Source organism: Palaemon carinicauda, chromosome 39, assembly GCF_036898095.1.
Source record: "Palaemon carinicauda isolate YSFRI2023 chromosome 39, ASM3689809v2, whole genome shotgun sequence".
In the NCBI taxonomy this organism is placed as follows: domain Eukaryota; kingdom Metazoa; phylum Arthropoda; class Malacostraca; order Decapoda; family Palaemonidae; genus Palaemon; species Palaemon carinicauda.
Window position 1 is genome coordinate 25,180,035 of NC_090763.1, and position 16,889 is coordinate 25,196,923.

Sequence of the window (16,889 nt, forward strand, 5' to 3'; positions counted from 1 at the left end):
CATAGACTCTGTACCATGGTCGTCCCCTCTCTTGGGTTAGAGTTCTCTTGCTTGAGGGTACACTCGGACACACTATTCTATCCCATTTCTCTTTCTCGTATTTTATTTAAGGTTTTAAAGTTTATATAGGAGATATTCATTTCAATGTTGTTACTGTTCTTAAAATATTTTTCCTTGTTTCCTTTCTTCACTTGGCTATTTTTCCTGTTGGGGCCCCTGGTCTTATAGCATCCTGCTTTTCCAACTAGGGTTGTAGCTTAGCAAGTAATAATAATAATAATAATAATAATAATAATAATAATAATAATAATAATAATAATAATAATAGAGCACGGCTATCAATGACTTAAACTCAATTCTCAAGAAGAGGAAAAGGTAGCACGTTCAGATTCTATGGAATCTTTAGAATAAGAACGTTTTCTAGTTTTATATCGATCTTATTTGTTAATTTAGAGATATTGTAAATTAAATCAGCATTAAAATCATTAGATATTTAGATATAAAAATATTCATTTGAGTAAATTATTATGAATTATACCAACTAAAAACAATAAGCTAATTTAAAAACTAAAACTAAAAGTGCTGACGTTGTTTTTACTTATGAACGCAACCTTTCATCGCTCACACTTGGCGGTTAAGATTGTAAACAAGACCCCGTTGGTGTTCGAAAGTGTGACAATTGTTTGTGATTTATCAGTTTTGTGTTACGTTCTGATTTACGGCAATATTAACCGTTGATTATCTGATAAGGTTGGTATATATTTTTCAGTTTAAATTTCTCAGATGTATGATTTGTGTTTAAAGATAAACTTAATTACAACCCAAGTCTATGTTAAATGGACATTGCTTCTCCGAGACTTTAAACCTGTGTGACTACCGGGTAAATTTGCATGTTTACCCCATGTGGTGCAATAATTAGTTTTCCAAAGGTTATTTGCTTACATTAAATTGATTCCTATTAGGTCAGCAATGCTGATTTAGATTCTGAATTTTACCATTGGGTAAATGTCGTTTTTTCGTAACTTATTCAAGATTAAGCCTATTGCTAACGACTCGTTGTGGAATAACCAACTAACTAGCTTTCAGGCATATCAAAATGTCAAATGAGTAAGAATACATCTACCTAACTAAGTTGAAATGACCGTGGTCACCCCCATTTTGCAAGGACGGGGCCTTTGTTTATCAGCGGCCAGTTCCTCACGTATTGATTAAAATGGACATCAACTAACCTAAACTTTCCCCCCTAACCTAACCCACAACGCCCCCTGCGACCCCCCTAACACTAAGTTAGACATAATACTACAAACAGGTGGCCTTTATCGTACATTACGCCCTCGGTTAGGTTGCTGATAGTCGAGTACGTTAGGTTTTGATAGATTTCACTGATGGTGCATGGGGATATATTTACCATTTAGAGGTCATACTCTTCACTGATACATCATATCTGTGTGCCATTGTGAGAGGTTTCCCTATCAACTGAAAATGAGAAATCCTATTTCAGGTTGAGTAAACACCTTTTGTGAATAAGGATATGGTGTCCTAATTGAGGTTAGGGGATACACGGTTAAGTTTAGAAGTTTACTAGAATTTGCTTATTGTTAAAGATTGCTCACTATTCGGGGTGTATGTAGTTGGTTGGTAGAGACGTAAAAGTTTCATGATACTTGTCCAATTGATTTTCTAGGAGAAAAATGTTTGATAAATGTATACTTTGATATGTTAGCAAATACATGAACTATACACTTTTTCTACCCACTGTCTTGTGTTTTATTCATTTCTGACCATGAATATTGAGGCAAACAACCCGTTTATGAGTTTTCCTACCCCCTTTTCAAAAACGGTTATGTAGGATTCCAGTGGGAAATAATATACAATACTTCAATCAGTAGCAAAACTGAAATTCGCTATAAGAAATGGATGATTGCTGGCTAGTTTGACATTTTTCTCTATATGTTTAATGGGGGTGGGGCATAATAACTTGTGTATCTGCCGATTAAAATGTGAAGTATTTCTCACTAACTCCATTGTTTGTTTACATTTGGGAGACTGATGGTGAGTCGGTTTGCATTGCTCATGCATTGCTTGCTTTCGCTTGTGCAAGCTTTTTTTTTTTATGACGTAATCATCACTCCTTTTTTTTTCTTTTTTCACCAATTACAAGCTTCCAAATTCCCGGATGCTGCTCTATAACAGCTGTTTTTTTCCACCCTCCCCTGCAGTTTCAATTTCACTACCATCACTAAAAGACATTTTCCAAGAGGGAAGTGTAATCTATTTTGATATTTAGTGTAATTTAATCCACATTGGCAATTGTTTATGATGAAAACGCTCTACGTTTAGTATATAACTATTGTTGTTCATGCGAAAGTAAAAATTTCCCAGAAATAGTGATCCACGGGGCTGGCGTGCACAGCACATCCATGTACCGCTTGCCAGAACATAGGAGCAATGAGATTGTTTATTTGCGAGCCATGGCGGAGCAAAAACAGTTAGAAGGACGTGAAATGAATCTTAGAGAATTTTGATACAGTACAGTACTTTAATTTTCATCCACTTACATGAACCAACTGGTTATCTTGTTTATTTTGCATTTCTGACCATTATTATTGCTGCAAATCACTCGGTTCTGCCATTTCCCCACCCAAAAAGCCCTGGTTTCCTTCTGGGTACCACATAATTGTCTTTATATAAGGGGGTCCAAAAACTCATGAACGGGTGGTTTACCCCAATAATCATGGTCAGAAATGCATAAAACACAAGATAGCAAGTAGGAAAAATACATGGATCATGCATATGACTAAAAATTAAAGTACTGATATCATATATTTACTGTAACACCAAAAACAGTGATTTGCAGTAATAATAGTCAGTCATGCATGATTAACAAAAACTAACCAATTGAAAAAATATATGGTTCATGTAAGTGAAGAAAAATTAAAGTACAGGTATCATAATTACTTATAATTCATATGAAGTCCCCCTTATGGTTTTTACTTTGCTATGGCCTGCTTCACATGTAAGTTAACATATTCCTCTTGGTACTCTTTTTCTGGCAAACTGTATGTGGATGATAAGCTGTACACACCAATCATGTGGGTCATTGTTTCAGGAATATTTTTTACTTTCAGATGAGTAGTAATAGCTGCAGTATATATTGTACTGAATGGACAGCGTCATCAACATAATAAGTTTCTGAAATACAGTTGAAGAATTGTACACTAAATTTTGAAATATTAAACTCCCCTCTGGGAGACATTTTCCCTGACCGTAGTCATGATGGAACTGATGCTGAGGTTTGACAAAATGGCTCTCTCAAAATTATATCCAGGAACTTGTCCAGAAATAATTAGAAAGTCTTATATGGTTTAAAGTGCCAGCTAATGATTACATCATACAAAAATTAACAGCTGGCAAAAGCGAATCCAAACAATGCATGCGTACTAAACGACTAACAGTCTCTCAAAAGTAAACAATGGACTTAGCGAAATAGATAAGTTATTATGCCCCAGCCCCCTTAAATCATTCAGATAAAAGTGCCAAACTAGCCACTGCTTGTCAGTTTCTTATAACAACTTTCAGTTTTCAATATTAAACTTACCCGATAATCATGTAGCTGTCAACTCCGTTGCCCGACAGAATTCTATGGAGGGATACGCCAGCTATCACAATACTAGAAGGGGGTGTATTTACCAGCGCCACCTGTGGCCAGGTACTCAAGTACTTCTTGTTGACACCTCCTCAATTATTCCTCTGTCGTGCTTCCGGCAAGACGTTCTGGGATACGCTTATGTTCTTGGAGTATTTTCACGACTTTGGTGAAGTATTTCTCTTTGATTTCGGCTGTCGCTTTACTGGAAACTTCTATATTAGCTTAGTTAGCTTTTGGAATTAATTTGTTTAATTATGGTGACGAGAGAGTATGAACTCTCGTTCACCTTTAAATGGCCGACCCTTCCCTTAGACGGAAGTGTTGGTGTCTAAGAGAGTATAGACTCTCTTTCTTAATTTTGCTTAACAAAAGTTATAGTTTTATTTTATATCTCTCCGCCTCTTATAGGCCTCTTCGATTAACTTCCTTTTATTATAAACTCATTAAAATTAATTTTTATATTTGTTTATATTCGACCTTCCTAATAGTAGGCGGTCTTTTACCGAAGTTAATAAACTTTGAGCCCGTCATTTCGGTTTTACCTGTTAACATATTATGCTATTTCCGCCACAGAGTTTGAAAGAATTTCTTTGACAGTCTCGTACTGTTTTCAAAGTTGAACTAACGTTTTGTTTTGTCTCTGCAGTTGTTGACGTTCAGAACGTTCAACTTGCACTCTATCGTTACGATAGAGAAAGAATGTTCACGGTTTCACGTTGCAGTAAGAGTAACCGTGTCTAGCGTTTTGTTCATTCTTTCTTAACTTAATGGTTTTGATCCTAATAAAGGAACTTTTCATTTTTTTTTTCCTTTAACAATAATATGTTTTAACGATATATATGATTGGGCTCTTCTCTCAGGTTCTAAGTCAAGAGAGAGAGAGAGAGAGAGAGAGATAGAGACGGAGGGAGAAAGAGGATAAACGTTTCATTCAAGCCTGCCAGGCGTACGAGTAACGTCGTTATCGTTTTTGCTCTTCTCCCTAGTCTCTTTAGGGGAAGAAACTAAACGTTTCTAGAGTGATCTAGTGTTTAGTCTCTTTCCAGCCACTGAATTATCTTTCATTAGATTTTTCTGTTACATTGTAATTCTGTTTTCGCAATTACTAACTTTGAGAAAGGATAGAATTGCGTATTTCAGGTACAAACCACTTAAAGTTTCGAGTTCAGTGAAATAAGTGCAAACAGAAATCAAAGTGATAAGTGATTAGTGCGTGAGGGTACTTTTGTGCGCGCCAGTCGTCCTCCCAGTCCGGGACCTCTTGCAAGCTCCCAAGCCCAGGGGAGAAGCAATGTCGAAGGGCATAAGGGTTCAGCAGGCCTTGATCGGCGCACAGAAGTTTCCTCGGTGGTTGTGGGCGTGTCTTACCGAGACCGTCACTCCCACCCGCAGACGATTGAGCCCTTATTTTGCTCGTCTGCAGAAGAGATTAGGGGAGAAAATAAAGGCAGAGTAACGCTGGTCTCAGGTCTCAAGACCTCTTAAACGTTAAGTCCAGACCTATGCCAGACGTACGAAGTTAAAGTTCACAACCCGAATGCAGTCATTGGGTTAGCTCTGACTCTCCTCAGTCATCAGTTGATTCCACTCCGCCTAAGAGGAGTAAGGTTCTGCCACAACAGATCTCTGCTGTTAAGGCTTTACCTCAGCAGAACTTAGTGTCTGCCGACCCCAAGTTGACTCTACTGCAGTCCATACAGTCACAACTTTAGGTCTTGATGCGTGAGTGTCGGGCTGAGAGTGTTGCGCCTCCGCCTCCGCCCACACTCCCCCCCGCCTATGATCGCTCCGCCTGATCACAGTACCTCCTGCCAGGCGTACGATGTTGTGAACTCTACTACAGTCCATGCAAGCACAGCTTTCGGACTTGATGCGTGAGTGTCGGGCTGAGAGTGTTGCTCCTCCGCCTCCGCCTACACTCCCTCCACCTACACTCGCTCCGCCTGATCGCAGTACCACCTGCCAGGCGTACGATGTTGTGGACTCTACTACAGTCCATGCAAGCACAGCTTTCGGACTTAATGCGTGAGTGTCGGGCTGAGAGTGTTACTCCTCCGCCTCCGCCTACGCTCGCTCCGCCTAACGCAGTTCCACCTGCCAGGCGTACGATGTTGAGCCACGTGCTGAGTTTGCTGTTCCCTGTGGTGTTCAGCCTCCGCCTTCCTTAAGGCTACCTTTACATTGGGATCAGGAGGATTATACCTCTCTTCCTCCGCCTCCACTTGCTGCTCCACCAGTGATGCAACACTCGGTTGAGGTACAACAACCTCTCCCGTCCATGAGTCAGTCTCCTCAGCTCTCGCTGCAGCGAGCTCAACCCTCCACAAGGCAAGCACCACAACACCTTAGCCTTGCGCCTCAGGAGCCTCAGCTTGCGAGACATTTACCTTGTTCTGCGCAGCCTCTTCCTCATCGCGCTCCGCTCACACCACAGGAACTGGAACTTGCTACTCCGCTTCCGCCAACCGCTCAGCAAGCGCAACCCTTGGGTTCAACCACTCATGCTAGGAGTCAGCCTCCTCCACCCATGCGCCTTCCTTCTGCTTGTCTTTTCTTCAGCCTTTGCAGACTGAGCCTCAGGTGTTCCCTCAACGGAGTCTTGAAGAGGAAACCACAACTATTGTTGTTCCAGCTCGTTCTGACTCTGCTGTTCAGCATACCTTACCTCCATTTTCATACCATGGTTTAAACCCCATGCAAGCATGCATAAAGCACTCTAGCACTGGTCATGGAATTTCTGAGAAATGTTAAACGCCATGCACACGCTCTGCTTTCCTTACAGCAGGCTCTGCTTACAGCAGGCTCTGCTTACTACATGCTCAGCATACAGCATGCTCTGCATTCAGCATGCTCTGCATACAACATGCTCTGCATACAGCATGCTCTGCATACAACATGCTCTACATACAGCATGCTCTGCATACAGCATACTCTGCATACATCATGCTCTGCATACCTTACCGCATGCTTCTCAACACATCTTGGGTTGTTGCCAACTCACTAGACTGTCAAGCAGTTTCATAACGTTGCCTTCTAGTCTGCTGCTTTTGCACCAGTGAACCCTCACTCAGAGAACTTAGCTTTTCTAGGATAAGGTCCCTGTAGATGAGAAAGTTCTTTTCTCCCTCCTTCTGATATTTCCTTGAGGACTCTGTCATTTGGAGGGAGCCTTTAGCTGCATAACCTCTTATGGACTTTTATTTAAGCATAACATGCTTACAGGGAAGGTAATGGTTCCACTTCAGCCGCTAATCCCGTCTGTTACCACACCTGCTCCCATAGACCTTGAGCTGTGTTGCATGACATGCAGTCCAAGCTTAGTCCTTGTTAGAGGATTTTTTGTTTACGGAGTCAATGTGTCACGGGGAAGACGTTCAACAACCAACAGAAGTGACTTGTTGTGACGCAGTGCGGCAACCTCAGCAACCCGTTAAGGAGTTGTCTGTACGACCCAGACAGTCTAGACAGATTCGGGTTGTCACTGTACTTCCTCGCTTGCCCATGATTGACAGTTTACAGACTGTGCAGCAGTATCATGATCTTGTGTCCGGCTCCGTCAGACGACTGGCTTTTAAGAGCTCCCACAAGTCGTCGCTGTCTGGAGATTTTCAAATGGACTATGGATCTGACCAAGGAACTGGGCCTCCTGGTCAATTTTGAGGAGTCTCAGCTCGTTCCATCCCAGACCATTGTCTCCTTGGGTATGGATCTTCAGAGTCGAGCTTTTCGGACTTGTCCGTCGGCCCCAAGGATCTTCCAAGCCCTAGAATGCATCCAGAGCATGCTGAGAAGGAACCGATGCTTAGTCAGGCAGTGGATGAGTCTAACAGGGACACTTTCATCGCTGGCCCTGTTCATCGAGTTAGGGAGACTCCACCTCCGCCCCCTTCAGTATCATCTAGCTGCTCACTGGATAAAGGACATGACGCTAGAGACGGTCTCAGTTCCTGTTTCTGAAGAGATGAGGTCTACTCTAACGTGGTGGAAGAACAGCATTCTTCTCAAGGAAGGTCTACCATTGGCTGTTCAGACCCCCGACCACCGTCTCTTCTCGGACGCATCGGACACGGGCTGGGGTGCGACACTGGACGGACAGGAATGCTCGGGAACATGGAATCAGGAGCAAAGGACACTTCACATCTATTGCAAGGAGTTGTTGGCAGTTCATCTGGCCTTGATAAACTTCAAGTCCCTCCAGCTTAACAAGGTGGTGGAGGTGAACTCCGACTACACCACAGCCTTGGCTTACATCTCCAAGCAGGGAGGGACTCATTCGAGGAAGTTGTTCGAGATTGCAAGGGACCTCCTCATTTGGTCAAAAGATCGAAAGCTCACGCTGGTAACGAGGCTCATTCAGGGCGATATGAATGTCATGGCAGATCGCCTCAGCCGGAAGGGTCAGGTCTTCCCCACAGAGTGGACCCTTCACAAGAATGTTTGCAGCAGACTTTGGGCCCTGTGGGGTCAGCCAACCATAGATCTATTCGCTACCTCGATGACCAAGAGGCTCCTCTTGTATTGTTCTCCGATTCCAGACCCAGCAGCAGTTCGCGTGGATGCCTTTCTGCTGGATTGGTCCCATCTCGACCTGTATGCATTCCCGCCGTTCAAGATTGTCAACAGGGTACTTCAGAAGTTCGCCTCTCACAAAGGGACACGGCTGACGTTGGTTGCTCCCCTCTGGCCCGCGAGAGAATGGTTCACCGAGGTACTGCAATGGCTGGTCGACGTTCCCAGGACTCTTCCTCTAAGAGTGGACCTTCTGCGTCAACCTCACGTAAAGAAGGTACACCCAAACCTCCACGCTCTTCGTCTGACTGCCTTCAGACTATCGAAAGACTCTCAAGAGCTAGAGGCTTTTCGAAGGAGGCAGCCAGAGCGATGGCCAGAGCAAGGACGACATCCACTCTCAGAGTCTATCAGTCTTAATGGGAAGTCTTCCGAAGCTGGTGCAAGGCCAATGCAGTTTCCTCAACCAGTACCACTGTAACCCAGATTGCTGACTTCCTGTTACATCTAAGGAACGTAAGATCCCTATCAGCTCCTACGATCAAGGGTTACAGAAGTATGTTGGCAGCGGTTTTCCGCCACAGAGGCTTGGATCTTTCCTCCAACAAAGATCTACAGGACCTCCTTAGGTCTTTTGAGACCTCTAAGGAACGTCGGTTGTCCACTCCAGGCTGGAATCTAGACGTGGTCCTAAGGTTCCTAATGTCATCAGGATTTGAACCGCTCCAATCAGCCTCTTTTAAGGACCTCACATTAAAAACTCTTTTCCTCGTGTGCTTAGCAACAGGTAAAAGAGTAAGTGAGATCCACGCCTTCAGCAGGAACATAGGTTTCACATCTGAAACGGCTACATGTTCCTTGCAGCTCGGTTTTTTGGCTAAAAACGAGCTTCCTTCCCGTCCTTGGCCTAAGTCGTTCGAGATCCCAAGCCTGTCCAACATGGTGGGGAACGAACTGGAGAGAGTACTTTGCCCAGTTAGAGCTCTTAAGTACTATCTAAGAAGGTCAAAACCATTACGAGGACAATCAGAAGCCTTATGGTGTGCTATCAAGAAGCCTTCTCTACCAATGTCTAAGAACGCAGTTTCTTACTACATCAGGCTTCTGATTAGAGAAGCAAATTCTCATCTGAAGGAAGAAGACCTTGCTTTGCTGAAGGTAAGGACACATGAAGTGAGAGCTGTGGCTACTTCAGTGGCCTTCAAACAGAACCGTTCTCTGCAGAGTGTTATGGATGCAACCTATTGGAGAAGCAAGTCAGTGTTCGCATCATTCTATCTCAAAGATTTCCAGTCTCTTTACGAGTACTGCTACACCCTGGGTCCATTCGTAGCAACGAATGCAGTAGTAGGCGAGGGCTCAGCCACTACATTCCCATAATCCCATAACTTTTTAACCTTTCTCTTGAATACTTTTTATGGGTTGTACGGTCGGCTAAGAAGCCTTCCACATCCTTGTTGATTTGGCGGGTGGTCAATTCTTTCTTGAGAAGCGCCAAGGTTAAAGGTTGTGATGAGGTCCTTTAGTATGGGTTGCAGCCCTGTATACTTTAGCACCTTTGAGTTGATTCATTCTCCCAAGAGGAACGCTGCGCTCAGTAAGGAAGACGATCTTATTAAAGGCAGAGTAACGGTTCAAGTCGACTTCCTTACCAGGTACTTATTATTTCATTGTTATTGTGGATAACTGATTATATGAAATACGGGATACTTAGCTATCCTTTAGTCTTGTACACTGGTTTTTCACCCACCCCCCTGGGTGTGAATCAGCTACATGATTATCGGGTAAGTTTGATATTGAAAAATGTTATTTTTATTAATAAAATAAATTTTTGAATATACTTACCCGATAATCATGATTTAATCGACACTCCCTTCCTCCCCATAGAGAACCAGTGGACCGAGGAATAATTGAGGAGGTGTCAACAAGAAGTACTTGAGTACCTGGCCACAGGTGGCGCTGGTAAATACACCCCCTTCTAGTATTGTGATAGCTGGCGTATCCCTCCATAGAATTCTGTCGGGCAACGGAGTTGACAGCTACATGATTATCGGGTAAGTATATTCAAAAATTTATTTTATTAATAAAAATAACATATTTCGCTGAAAATGAATGTATCGTGTATTAACCAAATGTTATCTTAATCTAAGTATACTGTATTGTGAAGCTACTTTTACAATTTATGAAATATTAGAATTTTCAATATTAAACTTACCCGATAATCATGTAGCTGTCAACTCTGTTGCCCGACAGAATTCTACGGAAGGGATACGCCAGCGATCGCTATACAAGAGGGGGTGTACTCACAAGCGCCACCTGTGGCCAGGTACTGCAGTACTTCTTGTTGACACCACTTCAATTTTTCCTCTGTCGTGCTTCCGGCAAGACGTTCATGGATACGCTTATAATTTTGGAGTCTTGTTCACGGTTTTTGGTGAAGTATTGCTCTAAGATTTCAGCTTTCGCTATTCAGGAAGTTCTATTATTAGCTTAGCTAGCTTTTGGAATTAATTTGATTAATTATGGTGACGAAGAGAGTATGAACTCTCTTTCACCTTTAAATGGCCGACCCTTCCCTTAGACGGAAGTGTTGGTGTCTAAGAGAGTATAGACTCTCTTTCTTAATTTTGCTTAACAAAAGTTATAGATTTATTTTATATCTCTCCGCCTTTTATAGGCCTCTTCGATTAACTTCCTTTTATTATAAAATTATTAAAATTAATTTTTATATTTGTTTATATTCGACCTTTCCTAATAGTAGGCGGTCTTTTCTTGTACCGAAGTTAATTAACATTGAGCCCGTCATTTCGGTTTTACCTGTTAACATATTATGCTATTTTAATGTTTTTGAAAGAATTTCTTTGATAGTCTCGTACTGTTTCAAAGTTGAACTAACGTTTTGTTTTGTCTCTGCAGTTGTTGACGTTCAGAGCGTTCAACTTGCGCTCTATCGTTACGATAGAGAGAGAATTTTCACGGTGTCACGTTGCAGTAAGAGTAAACCGTTTATAACGTTTTGTTCATTCTTTCTTAGCTTAATGGTTTTAATTCTAATAAAGGAACTTTTTATTTGGGAAATCTTTCAGTTTTTTTCCTTTAACAATAATATGTTTTAACGAGTATATATGATTGGGCTCTTCTCTCAGGTTCTAAGTCTAGAGAGAGAGAGAGAGAGAGAGATAGAGACGGAGGGAGAGAGAGCTGGATAAACGTTTCGTTCAAGCGAGTAACGTTGTTATCGTTTTTGCTCTTCTCCCTAGTCTCTTTAGGGGAAGAAGGTAAACGTTTCTAGAGTTTATTCTTGTTCTCAAGCTTTATGCGGTGAGAGATTTTAAACGTAGTTTATTTGATCTAGTGTTTAGTCTCTTTCCAGCCACTGAATTATTTATCTTTCATTAGATTTTTTCTGTTACATTGTAATTCTGTTTTCGCAATTACTAACTTTTAAAGAAGGATAGAATTGCGTGTTTCAGGTACAAACCACTTAAAGTTTCGAGTTCAGTGAAATAAGTGCAAACAGAAATTCAAAAGTGATAAGTGATTAGCGCAAAGTGTGTCAGTGTTGTGCGTGAGGGTACTTCTTGCGTGCCAGTCGTCCTCCCAGTCCGGGACCTCTTGCAAGCTCCCAAGCCCAGGGGAGAAGCAATGTCGAAGGGCAAAAGGGTTCGGCAGGCCTTGATCGGCGCACAGAAGTATCCTCGGTGGTTGCGGGCGTGTCTTACAGAGACCGTCACTCCCACCCGCAGACGATTGAGCCCTTATTTTACTCGTCTGCAGAAGAAATTTCGGGGAGATAACGCTGGACTCAGGTCTCAAGACCTCTTAAACGTAAAGTCCAGACCTCTAGAGTTCAACAACCCGGATGCAGTCATTGGGTTAGCTCTGACTCTCCGCAGTCATCAGGTGACTGCACACCTCCTAAGAGAGGTAAGGTGATGCCACAACAGACCTCATCTTCTGTTAAGGCTTTGCCTCAGCAGACCTTAGCGTCTGCCGACCCCAAGATGACTTTGCTGCAGTCCATGCAGTCACAGCTTGCGGTCTTAATGCGTGAGTGTCAGGCTGAGAAGGTTACACCTCCTCCTGCGATCGCTCCGCCTCACCGCAGTCCAGTCTGCCAGGCGTACGATGTTGAGGTTCCTCAGGATACCTTACCGCGTACTGAGTTGCCAGTTACCAGCGGTGTGCAGCAACCTCCGCCTTCCTTAAGGCAACCTCAGCAATGGGAGCAGGAATCTTATGCCTTACTTCCTCCGCTTCCGCTTGCGGTTCCACCAGCGAGGCAACAATCTCTTGAGGTACGACAACCTCTTCCATCAATGAGGCAGCCACCTCAGCACTCGCTGCAGCTTAGGCTAGCACCTCAGGAACCTCAACTTGCGAGACAAGAACTGCGTTCTGCGCAGCCGCTACCTCAACTCTCGCAGCTCACACCTCAGGAACCTTAACTCGTTCCTCAGGAACCTGCTACTGCGCATCCGCAACCCTTACAGCAAGCGCAACTCTTGAGGCAGCAACCTCATACTATGAGTCAGCCACCTCAACGCATGCATCTGCCACTTTCTCCTCATCTTGAGCCTCTTCCCATTCAACTTGGAAATAACAAATGACCATAATAACACCTCATTACTTTCATAACTTGCATTTGTAATCATATACATGTATGCCTACACAAACATTATGATAATGGAGGTTATTTGTATTACTTATATAAAAATATATATGTATTCCTTGCAATATATTTTTAACAATATCGCAAAATATGGCAAAAATATCTTCAAAACAAAAATGAATCATGAGTTATGAATGTAAGGTAAATATTATGTTGATATTAAAACCCCATGCAAGCATGCATGAAGTAATGCAGTGTTGCCAACAGGGCGAGTTTCCCTTTCCTGAGGTGAAGTAGATTATAGTACATTTAGTGTAGCTTAATTCTACGATTATCATGCCGGCTATCAAATTCATCAACAAAACACGGTAATGCGATATTACTCACTCTAGCACTGGTCATGGAATTTCTGAGAAATGTTACACGCCTTGCAACACGCTCTGCTTACCTTACAGCATGCTCTACATACAGCATGCTCTGCATACAGCATGCTCTGCATACAGCATGCTCTGCATACAGCATACTCTGCATACAACATGCTCTGCATACAGCATGCTCTGCATTCAGCATGCTCTGCATACAGCATACTCTGCATACAACATGCTCTGCATACAGCATGCTCTGCATTCAGCATGCTCTGCATACAACATGCTCTACATACAGCATGCTCTGCATACAGCATGCTCTGCATACAACATGCTCTGCATACAGCATGCTCTGCATTCAGCATGCTCTGCATACAACATGCTCTGCATACAGCATGCTCTGCATACAACATGCTCTACATACAGCATGCTCTGCATACAGCATGCTCTACATACAGCATGCTCTGCATACAGCATGCTCTGCATACATCATGCTCTGCATACCTTACCGCATGCTTCTCAGTCACACATCTTTGGTTGTTGCCAACTCACTAGACTGTCAAGCAGTTTCATAACGTTGCCTTCTAGTCTGCTGCTTTTGCACCATTGAAACCCTCACTGAGAGAACTTAGCTTTTCTCGGATATGGTCCCTGTAGATGAGAAAGTGCTTTTCTCCCTCCTTCTGATATTCCCTTGAGGACTCTGTCATTTGGAGAGGAGCCTTTAGCTGCGTAGCCTCCTATGGACTTTTATTTAAGCATAACATGCTTCCAGGGAAGGTAATGGTTCCACTTCAGTCACTAACCCCGTCTGTTACCACACCTGCTCCCATAGACCTTGAGCTGTGTTGCAAGACATGCAGTCCAAGCTTAGTCCTTGTTAAAGGATTTTTTGTTTACGGAGTCAGTGTGTCACTGGGAAGACGTTCAACAACCAGCAGAAGTGACTTGTTGTGACGCAGTGCGGCAACCTCAGCAACCCGATAAGGAGTTGTCTGTACGACCCAGACAGTCTAGACAGCTTCGGGTTGTCACTGTACTTCCTCGCTTCCCCATGGTTGACAGTTCACAGACTGTGCAGCAGTACCATGATCTTGTGTCCGGCTCCGTCAGACGACTGGCTTTTAAGAGCTCCCACAAGTCGTCGCTGTCTGGAGATTCTCAGATGGACTATGGATCTGACCAAGGAACTGGGCCTCCTGGTCAATTTTGAGGAGTCTCAGCTCATCCCATCCCAGACCATTGTCTCCCTGGGTATGGATCTTCAGAGTCGAGCTTTTCGGGCTTTTCCGTCGGCCCCAAGGATCTTCCAAGCCCTAGAATGCATCCAGAGCATGCTGAGAAGGAACCGATGCTCAGTCAGGTAGTGGATGAGTCTAACAGGGACACTTTCATCGCTGGCCCTGTTCATCGTGTTAGGGAGACTCAACCTCCCCCCCTTCAGTATCATCTAGCTGCTCACTGGATAAAGGACATGACGCTAGAGACGGTCTCAGTTCCTGTTTCCGAAGAGAGGAGGTCTTCTCTCGCGTGGTGTAAGAACAGCTTTCTTCTCAAGGAAGTCTACCTTTGGCTGTTCAGAAACCCGACCGCCTTCTCCTCTCGGACACATCAGACACGGGCTGGGGTGCGACTTTGGACGGACAGGAATGCTCGGGAACATGGAATCAGGAGCAAAGGACACTTCACATCAATTGCAAGGAGTTGTTGTCAGTTCTTCTGGCCTTGATAAACTTCAAGTCCCTCCAGCTTAACAAAGTGGTGGAGGTGGACTCTGACAACACCACAGCCCTGGCTTACATCTTCAAGCAGGGAGGGACTCTTTCGTGAAGTTGTTCTAGATCGCAAGGGACCTCCTCATCTGGTCTAAAGATCGAAAGCTCACGCTGGTAACGAGGTTCATTCAGGGCGGTATGAATGTCATGGCAGATCACCTCAGCCGGAAGGGTGAGGTCATCCCCACAGAGTGGACCCTTCACAAGAATGTTTGCAGCAGACTTTGGGCCCTGTGGGGTCAGCCAACCATAGATCTGTTCGCTACCTCGATAACCTAGAGACTCCTGTTGTATTGTTCTCCGATTCCAGACCCAGCAGCAGTTCACGTGGATGCTTTTCTGCTGGATTGGTTCCATCTCGACCTGTATGCATTCCCGCCGTTCAAGATTGTCAACAGGGTACTTCAGAAGTTCTCCTCTCGCAAAGGGACATGGCTGACGTTGGTTGGCTCCGCTCTGGCCCGCGAGAGAATGGTTCTTAGAGGTACTGCAATGGCTGGTCGACATTCCCAGGACTCTTCCTCTAGGAGTGAACCTTCTACGTCTACCTCACGTAAAGAAGGTACACCCAAACCTCCACGCTCTTCGTCTGACTGCCTTCAGACTTTCGAAAGACTCTCAAGAGCTAGGGGCTTTTCGAAGGAGGCAGCCAGAGCGATTGCCAAAGCAAGGAGAACATCCACTCTCAGAATCTATCAGTCTCAAGGGGAAGTCTTCCGTAGCTGGTACAAGACCAATGCAGTTTCCTCAACCAGTACCACTGTAACCCAGATTGCTGACTTCCTGTTATATCTAAGGAAAGTAAGATCCCTTTCAGCTCCTACGATCAAGGGTTACAGAAGTATGTTGGCAGCGGTTTTCCGCCACAGAGGCTTGGATCTTTCCACCAACAAAGATCTACAGGACCTCCCTAGGTCTTTTGAGACCTCAAAGGAACGTCGGTTGTCCACTCCAGGCTGGAATCTAGACGTGGTCCTAAGGTTCCTTATGTCATCAAGATTTGAACCTCTCCAATCAGCCTCTTTTTAGGACCTCACATTAAAAACTCTTTTCCTCGTGTGCTTGACAACAGCTAAAAGAGTAAGTGAGATCCACGCCTTCAGCAGGATCATTGTTTTCACATCTGAAACGGCTACATGTTCCTTGCAGCTCGGTTTTTACTAAACGAGCTTCCTTCACGTCCTTGGCCTAAGTCGTTCGAGATCCCAAGCCTGTCCAACTTGGTGGGGAATGAACTGGAGAGAGTACTTTGCCCAGTTAGAGCTCTTAGGTACTATCTAAAAAGGTCTTAACCTTTACGAGGACAATCAGAAGCCTTATGGTGTGCTATCAAGAAACCTTCTTTTCCAAGTTCTAAGAACTCAGTTTCTTACTTTTCAGGCTTCTGATTAGGGAAGCACATTCTCATCTGAAGGAAGAAGACCTTGCTTTGCTGAAGGTAAGGACACATGAAGTGGGAGCTGTGGCTACTTCAGTGGCCTTCAAACAGAGCCATTCTCTGCAGAGTGTTATGGATGCAACCTATTGGAGAAGCAAGTCAGTGTTCGCATCATTCTATCTCAAAGATGTCCAGTCTCTTTACGAGTACTGCTACACCCTGGGACCATTCGTAGCAACGAATGCAGTAGTAGGCGAGGGCTCAGCCACTACATTCCCATAATCCCATAACCTTTTAACCTTTCTCTTGAATACTTTTTATGGGTTGTACGGTCGGCTAAGAAGCCTTCCACATCCTTGTTGATTTGGCGGGTGGTCAATTCTTTCTTGAGAAGCGCCGAGGTTAAAGGTTGTGATGAGGTCCTTTAGTATGGGTTGCAGCCCTTGATACTTCAGCACCTTAGAGTTGTTCAGCCTCCTAAGAGGAACGCTGCGCTCAGTAAGGAAGACGAACTTATTTAAGGCAGAGTAATGGCTCAAGTCGACTTCCTTACCAGGTACTTGTAATTTCATTGTTATTTTGAATAACTGATAATATGAAA

At 43.9% G+C, this 16,889-nt stretch overlaps 1 protein-coding gene across 1 annotated transcript in view; it reads left to right on the forward strand.

Annotated features, from left to right (window-relative positions):
* Positions 1-592: 592 nt before the first annotated feature.
* The window catches only part of LOC137631093 (nuclear pore complex protein Nup93-like), a 479,887-nt gene continuing 463,590 nt past the window's right edge, over positions 593-16,889 (forward strand). Inside the window, exon 1 of the mRNA XM_068362728.1 lies at positions 593-750. The gene's annotated coding sequence lies outside the window, so the exon portion shown is untranslated. The remainder of the gene's footprint in view (positions 751-16,889) is intronic.